General features: G+C 39.1%; 1 protein-coding gene across 8 annotated transcripts in view; it reads left to right on the top strand.

The window, feature by feature from the left end:
- Positions 1-8,445: 8,445 nt before the first annotated feature.
- Positions 8,446-27,453, top strand: part of CCSER2 (coiled-coil serine rich protein 2) — a 133,814-nt gene continuing 114,806 nt past the window's right edge. For 2 of the 8 annotated variants that reach the window (XR_004646404.1, XM_034775342.1), the window contains exon 1: positions 8,449-8,616. The gene's annotated coding sequence lies outside the window, so the exon portion shown is untranslated. Of the gene's footprint in view, positions 8,617-27,453 lie in introns of all 8 variants that reach the window. The other 6 variants (XM_034775345.1, XM_034775344.1, XM_034775341.1 and 3 more) reach the window with 4 other exon arrangements.

Raw genomic sequence — 27,453 nt, 5'->3', positions numbered from 1 at the left:
TCGGCAACCTTCGGCACGCGGCCCATCAGGGTAATCTGCGGGTGGGCCGTGAGACACTGTGTTTACATTGACCATCCGCAGGCACAGCCACTCACAGCTCCTGATGGCCACGGTTCGCTGTTCCCAGCCAATGGGAGCTGCGAGAAGCAATGGGCCTTTTCCTTATTTGTTTCTTGCTGTTCCCTCTTTCCTTTCAGACTGTTCCTCTCACAAATTTGGATTATTGTCATAGACCTTGTAGCCATTTAAGAATAACTAGACAGCAAGGGCCAGATTATATAGCCTTTACTTACCCATTGGCGTCAAAGGGACTACTCACATAAGTAAGTGCTGAACAGCCTGAGAAAGGGTTCCACAACTTAGCCCCAAACACTTGAAATGTGTTGTTACATATGAGTTTATTAGAGGTCCCAGAAAAAGATGATTTAAATTGAATACACACTTCTTGTTCCAAAAGAACATTTATATAGAAGGTTAACACTGTACAAAGAAAATACCGAAACATTTATTTTCAAAATTTCTGCTATACAAAACCTAATAGTACAACATAATAAATTAAGCTTGCTGGGAAAAAAAAGGGAAAAATTACAGATATCTTTCCATTTAATAACTGGTGCTCTCGGGTAGATTCAGTGGTGGACATGCAGCTACACCAATAATCTATTTCAATGCTTTTATGATGAATCTTAGATTAATCTCACTCTTCCTCACTTCATTTCACAAAAACTATAAAGACGACATATGGTCGTATTTTAAAATGTTATTACAGAAAGGGAGCTAATTAAAAATAAGAGCAGCCTAAAATATCCTGTTTTCAATTATTGCTGTTACTCTCACTATAAATGTTCATATAGTGTTTCTGAGTTATGATGTTCCTCATTTAATATGCTAGTTCTATGGTAATAGTTCCATCAATTTTGGTCAGAAATTGCCTTTGAGGTGCATTTCAGAAGTTGAAATAAATAATGTTTCACATGCTGGGACATATCTCTGTGCTGTATAAAGCAGCACACCATTGATTATAAAATAACTTCACTTGACTTAATAATTAAAAAAAAAGCCTGACTACCTTGGCTAGATATTGGGAAGCAACACCACAGTGTTGCCCTGCAGTGGAGATTTGCTTCATGGCTATCAGTCCAATTTGATGGGTGATGTAGTCTTTTGGTCCCCAACCAACCATCATATCAGATATTCTGGTCCTAGACCTCCCGAAAACTCCCAGCATGACAACACAGAGGAAGCCCTCTGGAGCTGTGAATTCCACACACCCTTCCATAACCTCCGCATATCCTATTCCCTTGGGCAAGTGGGAAAGAGAGGGGGATGAATATTTGTCCATAAATGTAGAAAGCTACACTAGTGCTGCTTATTTTTCACATTAAAAATTAAGTTCTTATCCAGGCGGGAAGACTCTGGAATGACTGGTGAACTAGTGAAACAATGAGATCACAAAAATCATGAAAGTGAAAACTGAAGAACTGGGCAGAGAGCGGATTTTTCATGAGACTGTTTAAAATTTTATTTTATTTGTTTTTGTTAAAATTACAGCAAAGGGGAGCCTTTGTTAACTATTCAACAGACTTGCTCTTTGGGGATTATTGCTCACAGTACACATCCTTGAGACCTCCCAGAAGTTCTCCAACAAAACATAGGAAGACCAGATTTGACATTAGTGATCTTTCTAATGCTAAAAAAAAAAAAAGGAAAATAAATCTTCTGCGGAGAAAAACTTTAGCAATTCAAAAGGTAAATTAAAAGGTACTCATAGAATTATGAAGTATGTCTAATAAACATCCAAGAAATCAATTTACCATCAAATATGCCACCTATTCATATTTAAATAACAAAGAATTGATGAAAACATAATCATCTTCATTTAGGTGAGCTTCCTTTTAGCAAAAATGTTTTAATAAGATTACTTTAGCCTCATTATAAATAGAAAACTTATTTTTAAATTGTTCATATGCTTCAATTTTTCTAAAACAGCAAAAAAGCTTCAAAACCTAATGACATGAATTCAGGAAGAAAGGCCAATAGCTGCTTCTATAAATTCAAGTAGTTCTATTAGTAACAGGGAAAATAAAATCTTTTTATCTAAAAATTATGTTATCCTTCTTTCTTCCTATTATTATATGGATATTATTATATCCACGTTAGCCATGGTAGGCAGCTCACCTAGAAGGGACTCCGATTTCAAACCAAGAACATCAGGCCTGGCCAAACGGTTTGCAAAAATTGTGCCAATTACACATGCTCCATGGGTCTTCGTCTTTAGGCAGTTTATTAGTAGAATGTTAGGGCGTTTCCTGGAAATGGAGCACAAGTTCATTGCCTGATGGCTGTGGAAAATGTGAAAAGGCTACTGCATTCTGGGTGCATACCTGGTTAAAGAAGCAGGCCCAAGAACTGTTTGGCTTCCCTGAATGTGGGAACAATAACGGAAATAAAAAAAAGTAGCTGAGAAGCTGAAACGAAGAAAAGTGAAATGTTTTGTTGAGAAGAACAATGAGAAGCCAGTAAAACTAGATGGTATAGAATTTAAGTCTGTGCAACAATTTAAATTAGGGCTGTCAAACGATTAAAAAAATTAATCATGATGATTCGTACTGTTAAATAATAATAGAATACAATTTATTTAAATATTTTTGGATGTTTTGTACATTTTCAAATATATTAATTTCAATTACAACATGGAATACAAAGTGTATGGTGCTCACTATATATTTATTTTTTATTACAAATATTTTCACTGTAAAAAACAAAAGAAATAGTATTTTTCAATTCACCTAATACAAGTATTGTAGTGCAGTCACTTTATCATGAAAGTTGAACTTACAGATGTAGAATTATGTACAAAAAAAACTGCATTCAAAAATAAAACAATGTAAAACTTTAGAGCCTACTAGTCCACGCAGTCCTATTTCTTGTTAAACCAATCGCTCAGACAGACAAGTTTATTTACATATGAAGGAGATAATGCTGCCTGCTTCTTGTTCACAATGTCACCTGAAAGTGAGAACAGGCGTTCACATGGCAGTGTTGCAGTTGGTGATGCAAGATATTTACATGCCAGATGCGCTAAAGATTCATGTCTCTTCATGCTTCATCCACCATTCCAGAGGACATGCGTCTTGGTTCTGCTCGATAACAATCCAAAGCAATGCGGACTGATGCATGTTCATTTTCATAATCTCAGTCAGATGCCACCAGCAGAAGGTTGATTTTCTTTTTTGGTGGTTTGAGTTCTGTAGTTTCTGCATCAGAGTGTTGTTCTTTTAAGACTTCTGAAAGCATACTCCACACCTCATCCCTCTCAGATAATGGAAGTCACTTCAGATTCTTAAACCTTGGGTCAAGTTAGAAATCTCACATTGGTACCGTCTTTGCGTTTTGTCAAATCTGCAGCGAAAGTGTTCTTAAAATGAACAACGTGCTGAATCATCGGAGACTGCTATAACAAGAAATATATGGCAGAATGCGGGTAAAACAGAGCTGGAGACATACAATTCTCCCACCAGGAGTTCAGTCACAAATTTAATTAACACATTATTTTTTTAACGAGCATCATCAGCATGGAAGCATGTACTCTCGAATGGCGGCTGAAGCATGAAGGGGCATATGAATGTTTCGCATACCTGGCATGTAACTACCTTGCAATGCTGGCTACAAAAGTGCCATGTGAACGCCTGTTCTCACTTTCTGGTGAGACTGTAAATAAGAAGTGTGCAACATTATCTCCTGTAAATGTAAACACACTTGTTTTTCTTAGCAATTGGCTGAACCAGATGTAGGACTGAGTGGACTTGTAGGCGCTAAAGTTTTACATTGTTTTGTTTTTGAGTGCAGTCATGTAACAAATAAATCTACATTTGTAAGTTGCATTATCATACAGTACTTGTATGAGTGAACTGATAGATACTATTTCTTTTGTTTATCATTTGTAATAAAATATATTATAAAGTGAGCAGTACACACTTTGTATTCTGTTTTAATTGAAATCAATATATTTGAAAACATAGAAAAACATCCAAAATATTTAATAAATTTCAATTGTTATTCTATTGTTTAACAGTGCGATTGAAACTACGATTAAACCTACAATTAATTTTTAAAATCGCTATTACTTTTGTTGAGTTAATTGCGTGAGTTAACGGCGATTAATTGACAGCCCTAATTTAAATATCTTGATTCAGTGTTGAGTCATGGGAACATGGATGTGGATGTTAGGAGCAAATGAAGAGTGCTTGGTGTAAACAGAGGAGTTGATGGGAATTTTATACTATAAGAATATGCCATGTAAACCAAAGAGCAAAGTGTATAAGTATCATGACATACAGGTCAGAATGCTGGCCAACGAGGAAGACAGAAGAACAACTACATCCACTACCAAAATGAGAATGTGTAGGTGGATGCTAGGTAAGACAAGAGCTGACAGACTATGCAGTGAAACAGTATGACCCATGATGGATGCAGGTCCCATCATGGAAAAGCTGAGGGAGTATCAGCTGAGATGGCTGGGTCATGTGAGACAATGAGATGTGGGAAATGTTGGCCACAGAGTACAAGAGCTAGTGGTCAGAGAACAAAGACCACGAGGAAGACCTAGAAAAAGGCGGTTCAAGAAACTGAAGGAAGACATGAAGAAGGTTGGTTTCAGTTTAGAAGATGTACTTGACAAAAATGCTTGATGAGGAACAAGAACTGCCAAACTGGATTGATGGGACAAGGCGAAGGAGAAAGAGATTTGAGTAGCTTTTGCAATATTTTTAGAATACGTAACGAGGGGTCAAATTTTGTAAGGGAATTCAATAAAGAGAAAATTCTTACAGACACCGCCAAAGATTTTGGAATAACTAATATTCTTGTACTCCAAAATTTTCCATACACAAAATTTTCTCATGTAGCAAAACATTATTTTTCATTAACCTTGCTAGAGATCTAGAACTTTTACCCTACTGAAGTCAATGGCATCTTTTACATTGACTCTAGTAGCCTTTGAACCAGGCTCTTAGTACTCCCATTTTGCACTTGTGTAGGAGCAGGATTTTATAATTGTACTGATAATTATTGTATGATTTGATTTTATCCTGCCAGCCACCCTTTTTGAATAGCAAAAAGGAATGACAGATCAGAACAATCCTTATGACTGATTATGGTCACCCTTTTATTTCAGGATAAGTTATAATGTCTACTATGGTTTCCTATATGTATTACAAATTAGGCACGCTAGTTAAATATACATTTCTTTGCTTTAAGGTTTTAGTAAGTAAGAGACAGGATCTTGTATTGTATCTATGTTAAGGAGATTAGAGGAATATTGAGGGCCTGAAGCCCCAATGTGAATTGTTTTAGTTATAAGATTTAGCAAGGTTTGATTTACAATGTATTCTGCTGAATATAAAATGCTGTCTGTATACCTTTGAAGGTTTCTGTAAAAGATTGTTTGTGTGAATGAGGAATGCATGCATCAGGAAAAGATAAGGTGTGAAAGACATCACAAATGTCCAGATGGTCAAGAAAAAGTGAGAGACTTGGAAAAACCAGGAGACAATCAGAAAACATCCATTGTATCCGATGCTAAACATGTTAGCAGCATTGACGACCTCAGAGGTGAGCCAGGCACCCCAGAAGGCGAGACAACAAATAGGAGATAACGATGGGAAGCCCGACAATAACCATCGAATGATAACACCACGTAAGGACTAATGATTACAGAATGACATTGCAAAATGCATGGACTCAAATGGGAATTTACAACTATAAAGCTGGGGTGTTTTGCCATGGAACTCTGGGTTCAGTCCTGCAAAGCCTCAGCGCATCGAATCACGACCGATAAGAGCCCAGCTCCACACTTGTGCTCAATCTAACTGGCCATTAGATTGACTCGAGCTACAATAGATTGGTAACTATAAACATCAACTGGCAGGACTCTGTGTGACTAAAAAGCTAACTGTTGTATTTTCAATAAATGCAGTGTTTTTGCCTTCTCCTCTATAAAAGATCCCGTGTGCTTCTTACAACACTTGTGCTTTATTATCTCTTCTCTTAGAATTTTCCCATTTTTTCTATAGTTAAGTTTCTTTGATCCGGATCTTAGATGTTTGATGAAACTGGACTAATATTGATTTAAAAAAATCAAATTAAGACTACAGAATTTGAATAATTTCTAGTGAAACTTTTGAAATGATTTATTTTGTTTAGGCATTGATCAGTGAATAGCTAATTGAACTACCTCAACAGCAGTGAAGCCCCTATGGGAATTTGGGAGAAGACAACAAATCTGTTCCTCATATAACCAACGTGCTTTATACTGCGGTATTTGACTTTGTTTGGTCCAAGAAAAAGAGAGAAGTAGTGGGAAGGAGACATGGATTTTAACTGAAAACTCTTTGTTTCTGCACATGTGCAGACAGCATAGCAAGAAACTCAGCTAGAAGGACCCAGAAACACTACTGGTGATTGGGATGTAATTATTTTTATATATCAGCAAAGTCCAGAGTGTATAGCCAGTCACCTACTTCTAGAAGAGATATTTTGTTTTGTAGGATAGCCATATTTTCCTTGATTTAATACTAACTCAGGTTGAGATTCAGGATGGACCAGAATCTTCCTGTCTTTTTGATTTTCAGGAAGTGCATGGCATAAAACACCTTCTCTCTTTCACAAAGTAGTAGCCCATGCTCTCCTGTGTGTGGAGGGGATGATGCAGAATGCTTTAGTGGAGACAGTAAGGCTGCTTTACTAAACATATTAGGGGAGAGCTAAGTTTATTCTGATGCAGGTAGTAGGTTTGCTGAGTCCTTATGTGTTTAGTGGTTGAAGCTGACTCAAGGGAAGAATGGTCTTGTGGGTAAGGCAATAGGCTGGGTGTCAGGAAATTTGGGATTATTTCCTGGATTTGCTATCTTTGTGACTTTGCTAAATGACAATCTCTCTTGCTTCATTTTCCCCATCTACACCATGGGGATAATCATGCTTCTGAGATGTTATGAGGTTAAATGTATTAATGTTTCAGAGGCACTAAAACTATGATAATAAGTGGTATACAGGTACTTCAAGTGGGTTTGTTTTTTTGAAGGACTCTGGGCTGGCCTCATGCCAGAATTTCACGGATTGTTTCCAGGAGAACCTTGAGGCATAGGTGCGGAACTAGAAGTGCTGCCACATGCCCTGGCTTGAAGTGGTTTCCATTATATACAGGGTTTACAGTTTGGTTCAATGGCTCTCAGCACCTCCACTATAAAAATAGTTCCAACATCCCTGGCTGGAGGCATTCCCAATAGCTGGACTGACATCTACAAACAGCTCTGACATCCTTGTGCAGTGTGTGCCCAACTTCTAGGCAGAGATTGCAGCAAATGTGCTCATCAATTTTAAGGATGTTTTTCTTCTACATGGACACACCTCAAGGCTTCAGAGTAGTCTTTCTTCTTCTGGAGGGTATGAGGAAACTGACATGCAGAAAAATAAGATACCAAGAATGAGACACTTTGGTACTCCAAAACCACAGATAAAACTGAGACAATGCATATAAATAAATTGCAGAAGCACTGAAATACAGCTACTGATGGCAAAAGCCAACCACTGAGGTATAGGTGCTGAATCACAGGCCTGAACTGAGGTAAACACAGACACTTAGGCAAAGCATGGAGGTGAAAAAGTTGAAATATCTAAACAAAAACCCAATGAGAGGACCTTCTGGGCTGCCCAGAGTAGGGCCGCCCAGAGGATTTAGGGGGCCTGGGGCAAAGCAATTTCAGGGGCCCCTTCCATAAAAAAAAAGTTGCAATACTATAGAATACTATATTCTCGTGGAGGGCAAATTGCCCCACTTGCCCCCCTGGGCAGCACTGGCCCAGAGATTGAAATCCTATTGGTGCTCTGGTGTGCAGAGGCCAAAAGCCAGGAGGGTCCAGGAAATACAATTGAGAAGTGCAGAGAGGGAGCTGGCTAGGAGTGACAAGGGCAAGGCGGCCAAGCAGGCGTGACACTAAACTAAACCGATGAAGAGCCGGCACAGCAATGGGCGCGCCAAGAACCTGACCAGACAGCTTCATGGGCGAGCAGGGGTGTGCCACCCCGGCTGTCCAACTCCCCGCTAGAGGCAGGGCGTGGCCCCCCCGAACCATCCGCATGCTGCAGTCGGGTGTGTCAAATGCAGACAGCATCAGCGCCCGCCCCCATCCCTACGGGGAGGCCTGGCCTAGACACGCTCCTTCTCCCAGCGCAGCTTTGAGTCAGGGCGGGCGGGAAAAGCCGTTGAGAGCAATGGAACGGGGAAGAGAAGGGCGCGCGCCCCGGCGGGGCGAGGGAGAAGACGGAGTAGGACGGGCGCGCGCATGCTGTTTCCGGCAGCGGCTGCGCGTGCGCAGTAGCAGGCGCTTACCTCATTGTCGGAGCCTGGCCTGATTTCCGGGGCGTGTGTTCTGGGGCGGGGGAGGGGCCAGAGCACAGGACGCTGGCCGGGTGTGCGCGGAGCCCTGCCCATCCCACCCCTTAGCTGCCAGGGGCTGCCGGTTGCCGGCATTCATCCGAGACAGCGGGGCGCACAGCCCGGGCCCCGCAGGAGGAGACCGTACAGACTCCCCCATCCCATCCCATCCCATCCCTGCGGTGAGTGCGGCGGCGGGGGGCGAGTGCAGCATGACCCTTCTCCCCTAGGCCGGGAGTACCGGGGGGGCTAGACCCCTCCCCTGGGCTGCGCGGCTGGAGGTCTCTTCCCCACCCCTTGGCCGGCGTCCGGCTGTAGATGCAGCTACCCCATCTCGTGGTGCCTGGGTGGGTTGGGGCTTGGCTGTGATTTGCGGGCTGTGCAGAGGATGCTGCAGCATCACCAGGCTTCTAGGCCAGGGGGATGTGTCATGACAAACATGAGCCGCCCGGGGAGGGGGGAGGCTCTCCCTGCATGATACGTTAATAACAGGGCGCAGCCTTAACCTTTCATCTTGTCTGAATGTCACTTGCAGCAGCTGATGGCTTTGCAGGGTTCACTGCTGTGCTACCCGTGCGACAGGTGTGGCCGTCGTGGGCTGCAGGGCTCTACACCAGGGTTGCCATGCCTGTGTTGGGCATCCTTTGGGGGTAAAGGTAGCAGGATGATGAGTTAAAAGTAGTCTTGGGTGGTACACCGCTGCAATCACCTCTTCTCTATTTTAACCATGACTTTTTTTCTGTTGGTGAGTAACACCCACAGAAACAACAGGGGAAACCGCTAATTAAGGCCCTGCTGAAGGAAAAGAATCTGTGCAAAGTGTGAGTCTGTGCGAGGAGCTCTTTGTAGGGTTGGGGTCTAATATGGGAAATGCACGTGCCTGAAGTAAACAACCTGAAAAAATAGATAATCTTTTTCTCTGTCTTTCAGTTTTACTCTAGGGATTGTTTGTAACAATAGCAGGAAAATGGTTTTTGGACATAAATAAGTTCACATTCCATTAACCAGGGTAAGACCTTGCCTGTACCACCCATTGCCTCCTGTAACTTCATATTCAGTAAAATGTACTTTAATGTGCCAATGAACGTAGGCAACATCAAACCCTAACCTTGACTTGGAGCAGCTCAAGCTCTGTCTTCAAACTGAGGGCTTGTCTACATTACAAAGTTAGGTTGACCTTCAGCTTCTGCAGTAATTAAATCAGCGGTTGTGTCTACATTACCCTCCTTCTGCTGGTAGGGTGTGTCCTCACCAGGAGTGCTTTCACTGACTAAAGTGGAGCACTGATGGCACCAGCTGTGAGCCAGGCAGGGGCTCAATTTCACAGCAGGGAACCTACCCACAGTGAAATTGACATTCCTGTCAGCTTCACAGCTGCTATTATTTCACATTTCCTCTCTGATTCCTGCTTGAAATAATAGCAGCTGTGAAATTGACAAGAATGTCAGTGGCTGGGCTTGGGTTCTCCTTCTGTCCCCCAATTCCTCACCAGGAGTTGGTGGCAGGGCTCTGGACTGCCAGCAGGAGATGTGAGTAATGCAGTGTCTACACAGACACTGTGTCACCCTAACTACATTGACCTAAGTGCTATGCCTTTTGCAGAGGTGGAGTTACTAGGCCGATGTAATGGGCGGCTTACATCGGTGGGAGCACTATTCTAGCGTAGACACTGACATAGTTAGGTTGCTGTAAGTTGCCTTATGTTGACCTAACTCTGTAGTGTAGACCAGGCCAAAGATTGCAAAACTGAATGGGAACAATGCTGTAGCAGCATACTAGTGTCCAGCACAGACATAAGGTAAGGAGAGGGAGACTGAAACATCATGACAGATATGTGGGCCAGTACTTGAGGTAGCCGGTTGCCTACATCACTATATAAAATTTATATTTAATACTTAACAAACAGCATTTTCTCATCTCTTCCCATAATGAGAGAACCAAAAACACTTTACTCGTTGTCTTGTGTGTGTGTGTTTATTTATAAAAAAAAAAAAAAAGTCAGTGACAAGTAGAATATTGGAAGGCTGCATATCATAGAAAAGGGAGTGAAACTTAGTCTTTGAAGTTGCAATTGGTTTTGTAAAGGTTTTTTGTTCGTTTTTTTGAAAACAAAAGCTGAACTCAGTGGTTAATTCACCAGCTTCAATTTGTCAGGGGTTGAAAAGAGTGCATTTGACGTATGGTTCATTGGTTAAATTTTCCTCAAGCGTATTTTTGTGGAAAGACTCCTGTTGAAGGCAGTGGATCTCCATGCGGTCATAGAGGTCCACTTGCATGGGTCAGCTTGTTGGATTGGTGCCTAAGCTCTTACCATGTATTTTCATGTTGTGTGTGAGCCTGGAGTCTAGGCCAGTTGCTCTTTTTTTTAAAATACACTGGTAAAAATGCTGCTGCTACTACTACTAATTCTGGTGCAAACTGTATGCTTTTATTCTGGTGCATTTTTATAGAACCAAAACGCAATACAAAACATGGAAATGTTTGTAAATTCCAATAAAAACTGTTTTAAAAAACATTCTTCTCTAGTACTTGACACTCCAAAGCAAAAGTGAAACTAATAAACTCTCTTGAAATTGAAAGAAATTCAAAATGTAAACAAACAGCATACATAGTGCAATGGATTCTGCGAAGGTAGAATTGATATATTTTAAACATTAGGCACTCACTTTTGCAATATTTAGCCAAAATTAGGCACCTAAATATGGATCTTTTTGGTTATTATTAATGTAAAGAACTTAAAAACATTATTATGCTCTTTTTCATCCTTTGCTCTGTCAGGGTGGATAATGAAAATTGGTTAGTCAATTTCATTTTGTTCATAATTAGGTTCATTATTAGGTTCCCAGTGTTCTGTCTGCAATCATTGTAGGATATTGTTTTGTAAATACAAGTGAAAAACTACTTTGAACAAATAATGGGAATATTTTTACTTTGGAAAATTTCTATTTTTAGTCTTTATTAAACCTTGATTTTTTTTTAAAAGAAACTCTAAATATTTATCTAAGGAGTTAGTAATGTAGTTACCATCTTTTCTCCCCCAGAAACATGACCTCAATCTGGCCAAATCACACTTTAGTAACTTTATGCTCATGAATAGTCCCAGTAAGTGTAATACAACTACACACGTGTGTAAATGTTTTCAAGAATGGGGCCTAGTACTTTCAAATCTGACTATATCCTTTAAAAATGATTCAGGTCTGGTCTACGCTAACCCCCCAATTCGAACTAAGGTACGCAACTTCAGCTACGTGAATAACGTAGCTGAAGTCGAAGTACCTTAGTTCGAACTTACCGTGGTCCAGACGCAGCAGGCAGGCTCCCCCGTCGACTCCGCATACTCCTCTCGCCGAGCAAGATTACCGGAGTCGACGGCGAGCACTTCTGGGTTCAATTGCCTGCCGCCGAACCAGCGCGTAAGTATAGACAGGCTCTAAGATACTTGGAATTAGCCACTGACAGTGAAGAGGTGTCAGAGCTTCTGTAGAACCAGAAGCATCTTGCAAAAATCATGCTGTCTAAATAATAAAAAATCTTGTTTGCATAAAATGGCTAGAGTTCATATCTCTGGAAATGATAACCTTAATTCTATTCAGTGGATAAATTTATTGCATATTCTACAGAGATACTGTCAATATGCTGAAGTGTAATCAAGAGGGCTATCTTTTTAACAAGAGAAAGCGATCCATGTTAGGTTTATGTTGGGTGACTCCTTGCCAAAAGGGATGGTAAGGAGATCAAATAACTAGTGATGCTTTCAGTAGTTAGGAGGCTAAAATGCATACTTTATTTTATTTCAATGTAACTAATAAAAAGATGCCTATACAAAGCACTCTGGGCAACTTAGCACATAATTAATTAATACACCTCTACCCTGCTATAACGTGACCTGATATAACACGGGTTTGCATATAGTGTGGTAGCAGCAGGGCTCCTGCGGCGCTTTTAAGGGGTCTGGGGCTCTGGCTGCTGCGGGGAGCCCTGGGCCCTTTAAATCACCGCCGGAGCCCTGCAGCCACTACCCCGAGGCTGCGGCAGCAGGGCTCTGCCGGCGATTTAAAGGTTCTGGGGCTCCCCGGACCCTTTAAATCACCGTTGGAGCCTTGCTGCCCCTACCCGGATATAACAGCGTTTCACCTATAACGCGGTAGGGATTTTTGGCTCCCCATATCGGGGTAGAGGTGTACTAAAATAAAACCCCAGCAGCATTAAAATAATCATTTAAAAAAAGGGAATTCAGCTAGCTAACCTACACATTTTTTTCCCACCCTGTCATAAACGAACAGCTAAGGGTAGCATAAAATCCCTCCTTCACCTGTAAGGGGTTAAGAAGCTCAAACAACCTGGTTGGCACCTGACCAAAAGGACCAATAAGAAAAGAAAAAACCTCTCCTAAAACCCTACCCGAAAATAAGCATCTAAGATTACAAAAATTGTAAGTAAAGCAAGGTAAATAGCAGACAGTGTTGTAATGTGATTGCTGAGCAGCAGCTGGGGTCTAGAATAACTCCTAGACTGAATCCTAGTAACTAATGGCAGAGGTACTCCTTCAGTCAAAGGGACTGATATTCCCTCCATTCTCTCCTCCTCCCTTTCCCCAACCCACCATCATTGCTTCAACCAGCTCACTCTCATGCATGCCACAATCTCAACTAGACCATAGTTAAGGTGCTGAACTGCATTGTCTGAGTTGGACGAGATAGAGCTATAGTTAGATATCATCAGCACGCTAACAACAAGGAATCCGGTGGCACCTTAAAAACTAACAGATTTGGGCATAAGCTTTCGTGGGTAAAAAAAGCCTCACTTCTTCAGATGCATGGAGTGAAAAACTGAAAATACTGCATCCATCCCTTTTTACTAACCCTCCTACTTGTCCCATACACACTCTGAGCAGAGACCATGAATACTTTCTTTAAACTCTCTTACAAGAGCAAACAAGAATAGCCTCCAGAATACTTACACAAAATAGTTTTAGTAGTATCTTTGGGTGTAGTCTCTTACTAAAGATACTTATTTAATAAAGTTCTCCTGCCTTAGATCCCACAGTGAAGTAATAATCCTATATTTAAGATATCACACTTGTTGTTATGGAAATTGATTCCACAAATCAAACATGATTCCACAGTAGTGTCAAAGGCTGTCTACACTGCACCACCACCTTAAAATTTTCCACCCTTGCTACCTTTGACACAGCTCCATCAGTGCTGGCTAAAGAGGGAGCACTAATATAGATAGGCCACTGGTATTTTGACTACACTCAAAATACACTCTGGGCTGCCTTGCTAGGACTAGAACTCTTTATACAGCCACCAGTGGTGGATAACTTTTTAAGGGAAGACTAATGTAGACAAGGCCAAATATGAGGAGAGTATAATATGTAGGAAAACAGAATGAGGGATCTATTTCTTGTATAAACTTTGGTAATTGGTAAACTTGTCATTAAAACATGAAAAGCATCTAAAATGTTCATGTATGAAAGCCCCTCTTCAGTATATATTATCTGGAAATAATTGGTATAGAAAATAAAACAGTTTGGTGTATCTGATTCTCCTTAAGTTACAGTAAAATTTGAATTACAACTTAATCGTATTTTTAAAAAAGTAATTTGATGGCTGACACCTGGTGTAAATTTTGCCAACACTGGTTAAAGTTACACATAGCTTGTCTGTGAAAGAATCGTATCTTGTTACATTTCAGCTGTGGGTCTGTGAAGAGGATGTTTGTTTTTTGTGGCTTCATTTTCAGCAGCCAGTCATTAAATGACTTTTAAGTCACCTTTTTCAACTCTCTTGTATTTAGAGGATCTCATTAACTGTAAGAGTTAGGAACAAATGTTCCCATTTAGAGGGATAGGATATCTTTGCAAAATACTACAATGTGATACTTCTATGACCAAATGCAACATGAAATTAAAGGCCACTTTGTGTGCGTGTGTGTGTGTTTTTTTTTTTTTTTAAAGCAGTCTAGGGTATACTCTTTTCTCCTTTCCCATTCACAATTGATTGAGGTAGTGAGGAAGATGGATTAGAGCTAAGAATGTTTGACATTGAAGTGCAGTAGGTTTTTGTGTGTAATGCACGCAAGCACATCAAAGGCAAACTTCTTTCTCAGGTATGAGACATGAACATGTAAGTGAGTTCCCACAATAATATTTTGTGAAGAGAAAACTGCCCAACATTTTCAATGATAGCCTAAAGTTAGGCTCCTAAAGCTATATTTAGACACACTGTTTAGATGAGTGAGGTCAGTGGGAGCTGTTGGGTGCTCAGCCATCCAGAGATTCTGGCCACATAGATGTCTAAATATGGGTTTAGAAGCTTAACTTTGGGCTCCTGTCTTTAAAAATATTGGCCTACTTTTTATGAGCTTCTGCCATATTTTCTATACAACTTTATACTCAGTGGTTGGTTATCTGACCTGTTGGAAACATTCTATGCTCACCCTATCCTTACTTTTTTTATTTTGAAATATATCTGTATTTAAACAAATTAAATGAAATAGTTAAGGTTTGGTGGGCAGAACAGAACTTTCAAAGGTTGGAGAGCTATCCTATTTTATGTGGCCTGATCTTAAACTTCAGTGACTTTGAGCTAAACTGGCTGATAGAGGTGCTAGTTGGGTTACTGTAGGGAATGTCATACCATTATGTGAAGTGTGTTCCAATAGTTTGTATGCTTTTGTGTTTAAATATTGCTTTGCTGAGAAACAATACCTATAGTAGGAGTTCAGGCTTGAATATCGCTTTAAGTAAAACACTGGCACCTTGTACACTACCCAGTATAGCCTTTATTATAATTTTAACTTAAATTTATATAATAAAAAAGATGGCTATCCAATAATCTAGATGTTCCAAAACATCATTAATAATACATTAAAACCCCAGCAGCATTCAAATAATCGTTTCAGTGGGAACTCAGCCATCCAGCCTACAGAAACTCCTTTCTATCTCTCATGCTTCTGGGAAGCATACTTTGAGCCCTCTCCAAAAATCTATCAGATGTTGTTTGCAACGTGCCTGGAAGGTCACCAGATTGACTATATCAGACTTAGGTGGGGAAACAGGTTCCAGAGTCTGAGCCCACACAGACAATCATAGAAATGTAGGGCTAGAAGGAACCTCAAGAGGTCATCTGTCGCCTCTCTTTTATAATGAGGAGAATCCAGCTTGAGTATCTCTGCTGAATCAACTGTGGCAGTACAGCATGGAGACAGGTGATCCCTTGGGTCAGGCTGTTGGGGCTTTATAGGAATAACCAACCTGTCTAACCCCATAAACTCCACCTACAGAACAGCAGGTAGCCAGGGCAGACCCTAGTGCACTGGTTTCATATGCTCCCAGCAAGATGCACCACTTACTAAGTGAGCTGCTACATTCTGCCTCAGCTTCAGCTTGAGAATGATTTTAAGATATTGCCCCGTGGAGAACACATTGCAGTAGTCTAATCTTGAGGTAACAAGATCATGGATAATGGTGGCATAGATTACGTCTGAAAGGAAAAGTTCCAATTTCCTACTCGGACACATGTAGTTAAACGCTGAATGGGCTACTGCTGTAATATGAACTTGAACAGCTGCTGGAGGTTTGAAGTCACTCGTAAATTGCTAATTAATGTTAGATATATTCCCTCCATTCAAAGGGACTGATATTACCTGTGCCATTATCTCTGGCTGCTCTCCTCAAACCACCTAACCAATATAAGGTTGACCAAAGTGTTAGGTGAGAATGTGTCTTGTGATTGTCATTAGTTTGAAATGTATGCTTCCGAAACTTTTGGTGGTTGGTGAGTATTTTCTTAGTTGCAAGCAGTGCTATGATACACTGGATTTAAAGATTTCAGGAAGCTGCTTTATGTAAGGACAAAATGTTGTGACTTTGGCTGCAAATCAGTTGAATAGTTTTTTTGTATCTTTATGGTATTTACTGAACCACAACTGGGCTGAAGTTTGGAATGCATCTTAAAATTTAGATGTATTATAGGATTCAGAAATGGAAGTGTTGAATACCATTTCTCCAGACTTTAAATTTACTAGCCATGAACTTGTTATTCATTAAGTTTTAAGAACTAGCAAGTTTGTGTGTGTTGTGAGGGTTCAGTATTTAGTAATATAAACTGGAATTCATCAGGAATAAAAAAACTATTCTCTGAATATTCTTCTGAGATCTGCATCTGTAAACCTAGTAAATATACTGCTGTACTCCATTATATATTGGTAGCGCTTTGGCAAAAATCCTATTGGAGTAACAGGAATTTTGCTGAATAAAGACTAAATTGTCCCACCAGTGCTTACCTGGGTATAAACAGCAAATCCCGATGGGTCTATTTTATCATCTTAAAAGCTACTTTTTCTATATGCTGTCCTCTTCCAACAATGAATGTTACTCCTTGTATAGAGATCTGAGTTACTAATATTTTTGACAATTTGATTGGTATTGAAATCATCCCTTTATGTACATAAATGATTTTAAATTGCTTTTCTTTGTTTTTGGCCTGTTTTTCTGTTCAGGAACTTGTGTCTTTGAGATTTTCCTGTCTTTACCCAGATAATAGATGCCTGGCTGTGCCATGTTTCCTTATAATCAGTAACAACAGCTCTAATCCTTTTTTTTGTTACCCTTGCTAAGAATTTTATATTGTATCGCCACGGTGCTACTATTCCATAATATCTCTGTTTCATAAGGATAAAGTGATTACTTGCTGACACAAATTTTTAACTAAGATTCTTCCTTCTCAGCCGGGCTATAAATTGACTTGTGTTCTTCTATAAACTGATAATTGCATGGAGAAGTGAGGTTATATAGCCTTGGCTAGGGAAGTACTCTCAACATCTAGACTGTCAATATGTTAAGAAGTCTTAATTGTTTGACATATGGAAGGTAATATCCCTGCACAGAATTCATCTAAATAGATTAGACAATGCACACAAACTTATAACGTGGTGGCTGTTGCAGTTCTAGAGGGCCAGATCAAATCAGTTTTAACCACGTCTCATAATATTTCCTTCATGGGGAGATGTAAATCACTTCAACCTCAGTTGATCCTTTTTATTTGCCCTCTTGACTGAGTATCAGATCTAGAAGTCAAATTGGGAGAGTAGTTCCTATTCAACTAGATTACTTCAACTTTCCTCCTTTTCTGGGACAGGTGTTGGATGTGAAAAAGGTTGAATTTACAAGTATAGAAATCTACATGTTTTGAACTATGTTTAATAATAAGCTTTTTCAATTTATATACTACTGCTAGATTCCAAAGTAGGTTGAACATGAAACATGTCTTTTGTTTTTCTATTGCAATTTTGCATAGTTGAGGTTGGAGTAGATGCAAAAAAGAAGTATCCTGAATCAGAGGACAAAAATCGATATAGATTTAGGGAATAATCTAGTTGTAAATATGGTTCAAATGCAATATGTACACAAATAGAGCTATATGCATGTGAATTTGAAATACTCTTGTGAATACTATGTTTGTTTTGAGTTCCTGCTGTTAAGGAACTCTTTTTTTACCTTGTTATTTAATCTGAGAGATTAAATATGCTGAGCATTAAAGAGAAATTTTTGTTAAAACCAATGTAGCAAGCAGGAGAGGGATCCTACAATAAGACTAAGTGTATGGTAATTTTCTATTAATTATCAGATCTTTGCCCTGGCACCTGATTCATTTTTATAGTCTGTGTTATCACAGCATCATGTAATCTGGTATGACTGTATGATGTGGTACAGTCTGTGTCAAACACATACAAGGGAACCTCAGAGTTACAAACACCTTGGGAATGCAGGTTGTTTGTCACTCTAAAATGTTTGTAACTCTGAACAAAATGTTATGGTTGTTCTTTCAAAAGTTTACAATTGAACATTGACTTAATACAGCTTTGAAACTTTACTATGCAGAAGAAAAATGCTGCTTTCCCTTTATTTTTTTAGTAGTTTATGTTTAACACAGTACTGTACTGTTTTTGATTTTTTGGTTTTGGGTCTCTTCTGCTGCCTGATAGTTTATTTCTGATTTCAAATGAGGGGAGTGATTGACTGTGTTTATAACTCTGAAGTTCTACTGTATTTGTCTTCATAGGATACTTACTGGCTAATAGTTAACCTTTATTTTATTGTATGTCAATATTTGTCTCTTAGTAACTAGATTCTTACACTTAAATTGGACATCTGTTGCTCAAATTTAATTTTGAAAATAAGTCCAGATACTGGATACAAATTACCAGTGGGTACCTGTACCTCTGGGTACTTTCAGTGTCATTGGTATTCCAAGCATCGGGTGAATCAATATGCATATCATTGCTGAGCTCTTAATTTTTTTTTTAAATTCAGTAGCCAAAGCAGGACAAACTCTTTGTAATAATCTGAAGTCTAGTGTTGTTGTGTGGAGCTATCTAAGTTACTGTACTCAGACAGACTTCCTGATATTTTTATTGGGCTATACCTTTCTGAAATGGTGGAATATCCTGAATCCTCTTCAACTTTTTTCTTTTAATTTACCACCATGAAGGCAGTCTGAATTTTTTGTTTATATCATTTTGTTTGTAAGACACTTCTGAGTGGGAATTGATGCTGACAAGTTTCTTATAGTTAGGCACACTTTCTGTTAGTTAACACTAGAGTACAGTGATTTTTCTCATGAATCTTGTGTAATGTGAGTTGATTTTGGCAGGGTCAATTACTTTCTGACAAGTCCACTTTTTAATATGACAATGGTCAATTAAACATCTTGAATTAAACTAGTTTGCTTTAGCATCTTCTTTTAATTTTAATCTACTGTTCTATTATAGTGATGAAAGCTTACTGTGAAAATGTGAATATATGAAAGGAAATAGATTATGTAGAAAAGTGAAGTACAGGGCACTGAATATTTAAGGTTAATACAGTTAGCCGTTAAGATGCTTGGAAATTTATCAAACAGGAATGCCTAACCTTCTGAAACTTGCATGTGGATATATGCAGTGCCTGCGTTCCTGCTTATCTTGTTGCATGACTTCTAAAATTTTAGTAAATGAGTGGATATACTCAAACTAAAATACAAGGAAAATACACCTCTACCCCGATATAACGTGGTCGTGGGGAGCCAAAAATCCCTACCACATTATAGGTGAAACGCCGTTATATCAGGATGGGGCGGCAGGACTCCAGTGGCGATTTAAAGAGCCCCAGGCCTTTTAAATTGCTGGCGAGCCCTGCTGCCGCAGCCCCGGGGTAGCAGCGGCAGGGTTCTAGTGATGATTTAAAGAGCTCCGGGCTCCGGCCACTGCGGGGAGCCCGGGCCCTTTAAATCACTGGCGAGCCCTGCTGCTGCAGCCCTGGAGTAGTGGCGGCAGGGCTCTGGTGGTGATTTAAAGGGCCTGGGGCTCCCCGCAGGAGCCAGAGCCCTGGACTCTTTAAAGTGCCACCAGACCCCCGCTGCTACAGAGCTATATGTGAACCCATGTTATCTCGGGTCGCGTTATAGCGGAGTAGAGGTGTATTGGTTATTTCTTGTTCACACACAGTTTTCCCATTCCACACGTTTTTCTCTCTGCTATGGCAGGCTAGAAGAGAGGACCACACTTGTAAGTCAGGATAAATACTTGGTTTCGCCCCCTTCTTTTGTGAGAACACAGTTTAATTCTGCCTCTGCTGGTCTGCAAATTTCCTGCTATCTCAGTGAGCACAGAAATACTTTAAACTTATGTTACTTTTGGCTCTTTCCCCTGTCTTAAGAAATTTTGTCCACTGGTCCAGTGGGAAGTTATACATTTTTATATTTTCCTATTGTGTACAACCAGTTAGGACTCGGAGAGGTCTCTGCTATCTGTGAGGAGTAAGTCAACATTTCGAGAGTCTCCCAAAATGGTGGACTTCTACATTTATATAGAGACATGACAGATTGGTCACAGCAATATTTGTATTCTCACAGTTCTTCTGTTAGAAATGCAAAATGGAGACTTGTCTTGGCAGTCATACTTTGCCTAATATGTTTGTGACATGAAATTAATTCTGGAAGTGCAATCTTTGGCAGCAGTCCATTCATTTATGACCACCCTGATGATACTTCAGATTACATAAACCTATTTGTCTCTTGGGATGACTCTGGCTTAAGTCAGATTTGCTGGTGAGGACTTAATTCTTGGGGTGTGATTTTTGGTAATGTAAGGCTGGCTATGGTTGTACAAGATTTCGCTTTACTTGCATAAATATGGAACAAAGCTTACCTGTAAATAGCCAGCCCATGCAAGGCGTCTCTTAACAAGTGTATGTATAGGTCTCGCATTTTGAAGGAATTCCACAGATCCTCCCTTGGCTTACTTGTGTGTCATTCCTAGTGATCAACTTTGATCACAGAAGTTAATGCTCAGAAGAAATTCCCTGCACATGCAGGAAACTAACCCCATACCTGTTAATTTCAGGTTTGATATCCATTTTCAATGGACTGTCTTGCCAAAAGCTCTTGCTATCCTTATACCTGGCACATTCAGTGATTAAACTTGTTGGATTAGCATTCATTGGTGTATGTCTCATGACACATGGTTGTGGTCACACATCTGTACGCTACTTCACTAAGAATAATGTTCAGTTAGCTTATTGAATCTTAATGAAGCCCAACTATTGACTGATCCTAGAATCCTCATCTGGAACAGACTTCATCTGTAGGAACATCCTAACTTCGTCTACTTAGATATGGCTGATTCTCTTTCAGAATTCTTCCATAATAACAAGGTGTTATACTTATCTACCATAATCATTAGGTTGCTTACCTGCTAAAAATATAGTGGCATAGGAGTAATCTAAAGTTTAATTAAAGCATTATTATGTGGATTCATGCATCCAATACCATTCGTAGGTTTTTAGTTAATGTTCTCACTGAGACCAGACTCTCTCATATTACAACTTGGTTAAAAAGCAGTTCTAGACTGAAAGGTGACTATGAATCTTAAAACACTTTGAGATCCATGATCAATCTCATTAGAGCCTTATCAGTGTGCCCACTTTTCAATTAAAATGTTATTTCCAACTGCCCTCTTTGCATACATAATATGGATTTTGAAGCAAGCTGATCTTGTTTTGTGCATGTCCATCATTAATAAAGATTTTGCTGGCTGAACTTGGCTATCAGTGATCCCTGAGCAATCTCGTTGACTTCAGTGGGCTTGTAGAAGTATAACTTACTTTAATTTAGAAAACAATTTTGGTGATACAAAGTAGCGATGGCATTGCAGCATGAACAGGAATACAGCAGTAAACTTGTAAGCTTGCTTAATCTCACAGATGGCACTGAATACACATTAGAAGTAGAAATATTGAGCTTTTATTATAGTTCTTCACAAACATACTTTAAGGATGGTGTGATACCTTCATAACAAGTATGCCTTCCATGGACTAGCTTCTAGCAATATGAACACTGATTAAGTCCATTATTTTGTTGTTAGAAACCTGTGCTCAATAGTAATTTTATTGTGATCCTTGTAGAGCTTATTGTTAGGAATTTCCCCAAAATCTTGAAGAGTAGGAATGTATTAATAATAGATCTCGAGGAAAAGAAACAACATATTTCTCCTTATTCTTTTTTGAGGTATAAAAATTTTAATATTTTCACTCATGCATTCATCTTTCTTGTAGAGTAGGATTCATGCTGACTCTTGTAAATGTTTTTCCTGCTCTCAAAAGTAGTGGCAGTGAAAGGGACTGTTATATTTGGTCTTGTGTTTAGAGGTGGAATGTATAAGAGGAACATCTTTCAAACCTTCATTGCTTTGGGAGCCCCCATTTGAATCTTGTGCTTGTTAGGACCAGATCCAGACATGTGAGTCTAATACTTTTTTGTGCAAATTATTGCAGGTATTTTTTCTTAGTGATGGCCGGAATAGTAGGTAGGAAAGACTTGGGGTGGAGTATGGTATCTTTATTTAAACAAACAGAAACAAAAATCAACAAATGGAGATATTTAGGATTTGTTTCAGAAGTCTTCCAACTTCTTGGAGATCTTATAAATATATTTCTGTTTAACATTTCTAGACTCTTGGTTGTGTTGCCTACTAATAAACATATAATTTCTCAACGTTAATATTTTTAAACCTGGGCTCCATTTGCTGATATCAAAATATGTTGCATTCTGCAAATCAACAGTTAAAATAGGTGAACAGAAACACTATTCTGAATGTTTGATTTTTTTTTTTTTAAACGAAAAAAAATATTTGAAGCAAACATAACCAGTCTTCAATAAAAGTTTATCTTTAATGAGACTAGGCAATGTCATTCCTTTATCTGGCAGAGGAGAGTCAGAGATGAATGTACAAAGTTCATGTCGTTCAGTCTCAAATTACCATCTTCATGTTAGTGCTGCACAGTGAACTCCAAAACTGTTTTGTACAGGCTTTGTTTCTTTCTCTTAGCTGTGAAACATATTACTATATCTTGACTTCTGAAAATTTCAATCCCATTCACTTATTGAATGCATCATTTGTAATCCTGTGTTGGAAAGGAGACTTGTTGAATGCAGCGTCATATCTAAATTCCCTAGTCTTATACAGTTCAATTATTTATGGCTATCAATTTTTTATGCGAATATAAAAAGCAATCTGGCTCTGAGAACATAATGCTGCTGTATCAGTCCTGAATAGAGAGGAGAATAGAAAGAGTCAAAAGAAAGATGTGCTATTCCCCTCTCCCCACACACACTTGTTCCAGCAATAACCTGAGATAATCTTTTTCATAACCTGTTTGTTACGAAGACCAAAATCCATGATCAATTCTGACCTTAGTTTCTTGCATATTGCTGCCATTACCTCCAGAATCTCTCTCCCTCCCTCCCTCACCTCCCCCCCTGCATTTAGAAAAAAATCTATATACTCTGGCAGCATCTTTAGGCAGATTATTGAATTGCTGATTAAGCTTATGCACAGCTGCTGAGCCAGGGACCCTTTAGTTTATGAAGTATTAAAAATACTGTTTCACTTAAAATATCACTTACAAAAACGAACTCAGTAGCCTTTTCCCTGAATGTTAATGAATGCATAGTATGTATGGTAAGACAGTTAAAGCTTGAGTATGTTAAAATTACAGAATTGATTTACTTTTAATGTGACCTACATTTTGTTATCTGGGACACGGTAACTGGAAACTACAGTAAATGACATGGCTGGAGATTAATTTGACTGTTTGTTTGTCCTTCATTTCCATGATGGAGGCGGCAGAAATAGTGACAGGATACCTACTCTGACCATCAGTATTCCATATCTATTATTTATTGTTCATAATGCTAATTTGGACAGTTATAACGGTAATCCTGTCTACCTACCCCATCTATTCTTTAAATACAAGATGAAGATGACGTGTACCCCAGACTTTGACATGTCATTGTGACGGTCTTAATTTGTTAATAAGTAACTTTAAATAAGTTTTTCATTGTTGTACTGTTCCTGTTCCCTACATTTACATCTTGTCACAATTTTTTAAACAAACGTAACTTCAGGTTTGTGATGGTTCTCAGGACTGTGAGTCACCCTGTTACCCCCTGCCTCCAATGAGAGGGAGTCTCTCCTGTGGTAGCTGGGTATCAGCTTATTGACAGCTATCAGCCCTTCAGCCAGTCAGGCATTCTCCTCCAATCCCCAAATCTCTTTGATCATTCCCTTGGGATGTCCATTCCCTGACACTGGCTACTCACAGAATTTCCAGATCCTCTGCACCCAAAGGTGCTGTGTACCCTAATTTACCAGTTTTACTTTAAACCATTGCTCCTGTAAACCACGCAGCACTTGTGAGCCCTTAAATAAACCTTCTTTTGTTTAATTATGTGAAAGAATAAAGATTTAACTAGAAACCAGAGAGTGATGGAAACATGGTTACAAAACAAAATCATAAAGTATGAATTTGTCTCTACATTTATCAATAGTTAACTTTATCTAATAAAGTAGATTTTTTCCCCTCCAAATTCAGTCTGTTTAGAAGCTGGCTGGTTTATCAGTAACTAGGATACAAATGTTCATGAAAGCATCCCCTTCCATCAGAGGTTTCCCTCAGCGAATGGATTCAGATTCTTTCTTTACACTGTTATACTGAAAAAGGCTTTCGTGTCTATTCACAGGCCGGATGAAACTCTGCCTGGTAGAGTTTCTTTTCTATATTTAAGAGATTTTGATTGTTTGTTGTTTTTCATTGACTGACTGTTCTGGGATGTGGAAAGGGTAGACAATAGAATCTTGCATTATTCACCAGCTGACTAGGGAGGCATGACTTGAATGAGCCATCATTCAGACACATGTCCTGGTGACCAATTTCTACTCCAGACCATAAAGCATATTTTTCAGTATAAATACATTATTCCTTAAATGTAACGCGCACAAACATCTTGCAATGACTGATCCTTGACAAGTTATGAGCTTTCTGAAGATACCTGTGCGTGATACTCCATTATGGAAAAATAACCTGTAAAATGTGTTTGGTGTAGTGAGTTTGTCAGGTCTGAGATGAACGTTTGCAAGGACCGGAGGACCCTTTGCCAAGGGGTGTCTGTGGGTATGTCTACACAGCAAAAAAAAAAAAAAAAAAAAAAAAAAACAGACCCATGGCTAACCTGTGCCAGCTGACTTGGGCTTGCGGGGTTCAGTCTGGAGACTGTTTTCATTGCTTTCAGGCTCAGGCTAGAGCCTGAACTCTGGATGCCTCACACCCCACAGAGTCATAGAGCCTGGACTCTGGCACCCTCCCACCCCCAGGGTCCTAGAGCCTGGGCTCCAGATGTATAGACACACCCTGAGTTACACAGTCATACAAACAAGCTGTTTTATAGGTAAAATGGGGTAAAAAGGATTGAAGAATTTTCTAGATGTTTTTGACTGTTTAACACATTTTCCCTCTGTCAAATATTGTTAAAATTGTCTAGGAGGGGGAAGGGAAGAATGTCTGGCACAGAGCGTATGAGAAACTGAAGTTGAAAAGAACTTGTTTTGGTTTTGGGCTGGGGATGGGTAAGGAGTTGAGTAAGAGGAGTCCAGTTAATTTGTAGAATGGAAAATAGTCAGTCTTACGGGTGATTTGCAAATGATTCTTAAAATAATAGGGTGGTTGTTTTAGCTTTGCTTCCTTATCATGAATAAAGGAGGCCTGTAATTTCTTCTCTCCAAAAAAATATAAAAAAATCTTAGCTTTTAACCTTAGAAGTATCAAGGATGTTAACTCTGGACTTTCCTGCTTTTGCTGAAGACATTTGTGGGTGAGGGATTTGCCTTGGATCTGATGTATATTATGAATCCTGCTTAGTTTAGTGGGCAGAAGTTGTTGAATCTTTAACAAACAGAAGCATCTACATTTTCATTGGACATTGGCATTAAATAAATTTAAATAGATATTAAAAATTTTAAGTGCCCTAAGTATTTTTCTTCTGTTTCTCAAATTTTGGCATCTTGTGATGTTTTGGCCATACTCTAGAACTGAATTTCTAATATTAAAGGAGGGTATGGGGAACCTGTCTTCTGTTTGTTTAAAAAAATAATAAATAAAATCTTATGCACAATGAGAAAGCAAGAATGGGCACAAGTCTTAGTTTTTGACTTTGCAGGCAACTCATCCACAAGTATTAACATTACACTCCGCCAATGTTAATGTTAAACCCTGTGGAATGCTCTTAAAAAAAGTTGCACATCTCCCAAATAAAAATTGAGTAACATCAGAGATCAATACCCAAAGAATTTTCAGTGATCTCTCCAAAACTACTAACATGCCAAAAAATTCTATATAACAGGTGGCATTTGCAATGCATAGAATATGACATCTGCTATCATTTACAAAGTCACAGTATACAAGCATTACTTACTTACCAAAAGCAATTGAAAAGTCCCAAAAGATAGAGTACACTACAGAATTAAAATAACTTGTTGGTCGGGTTTGTGAGCGCAATACCTGTACTTCAGTATATTGTACTTTCTCTTTGACTCTTGTCCTCAATTCTGGTGCAATTTTGTTGTAAATATATTCACAATTTTAAACTTTGCCTTTCACTTAGTTTTATTCATTACCCTTTAGCCAAATGTGTACAGGGTTGCCATGATTTGTGATATTACAAGTGCTGCAATTTTGGGTGGCTGCTCATGCTGCTCAAAGCTCTGAAATACTGAATGAGGTGCTTGGAGTTCTTGTTACTGAACCATAGGGACCTTTGTTCAGCTTCTTGAGTGGACAACTACCTGTAGGTCCTATATACTCTAAGAGGTTATTGAGAGGGAAGCCATGCATATGGAACAAAAATGGAGAACTCAGAAAGTGTCCCTCCTTCACCAAGCCAGGCAGCGATGGCTTTGTTTCCAGTACGGTACAAATGGCTTGTGTTTGTGTTAATTCAGATTAGGTGGATCAGGAAGAGTCGGGGGTATTTAATTTCCAGTTGGAGAGCACAATAGTTTTCCATGTAGTCTGGAGTCTATCAGAGAGCTGGGGCTGGTGGGTGAGGAAGAAGGAAGATTTTGAAAACTAATTCCTGTCAGAATCTATACTGCAGTTCTCACAAGTCAGTGTTGCCAGTTCATGTGACTTATTCATGAGTCTTGGGATATTTTAATTTTTTTTTTCATAAAGCTCCAGATGCTGAAATCAAGTGATTGCATGAGAAATTCAACTTTCGTTTTAAAATAATAGTTTTTAGCCTGCCTTCATGCAGAGTAACACTTATTTTAACATTTCAAGCTTATCTTAAAGGCTTAGAAACCAGAGGGCAAATTAAAAACATGCAACAGTTATTTTTAAATCCATCATGTTTTTTTGTGTGACCTGACACTGAGTTTTAACACTTGATGTTGGCAATACTGCAAATGATCTCACCCTTTTAGTAAGATGGCTACCATTAGCAAACCGTTTCCAGTTGTAGTTGAAACATTTTGTTTGCTATATGTTGCACAATTGACTAATGGTGGTTAGAACATCTCTAGAAACTCTTGAAATATGTATAGGTAAACTGTATTTTTCTGGTATAATTAGGCATCCATTTGTCACATGATCATTTATAATTTTTAGCTGTATTGTGTTCTCCTGAGTTGTTAATTCAAGT

This window comes from Trachemys scripta, chromosome 7 (assembly GCF_013100865.1).
Source record: "Trachemys scripta elegans isolate TJP31775 chromosome 7, CAS_Tse_1.0, whole genome shotgun sequence".
NCBI classification, from domain to species: domain Eukaryota; kingdom Metazoa; phylum Chordata; order Testudines; family Emydidae; genus Trachemys; species Trachemys scripta.
The sequence above is the reverse complement of the archived record's forward strand: the minus strand, read 5'-3'. Positions and strand labels throughout refer to the sequence as shown.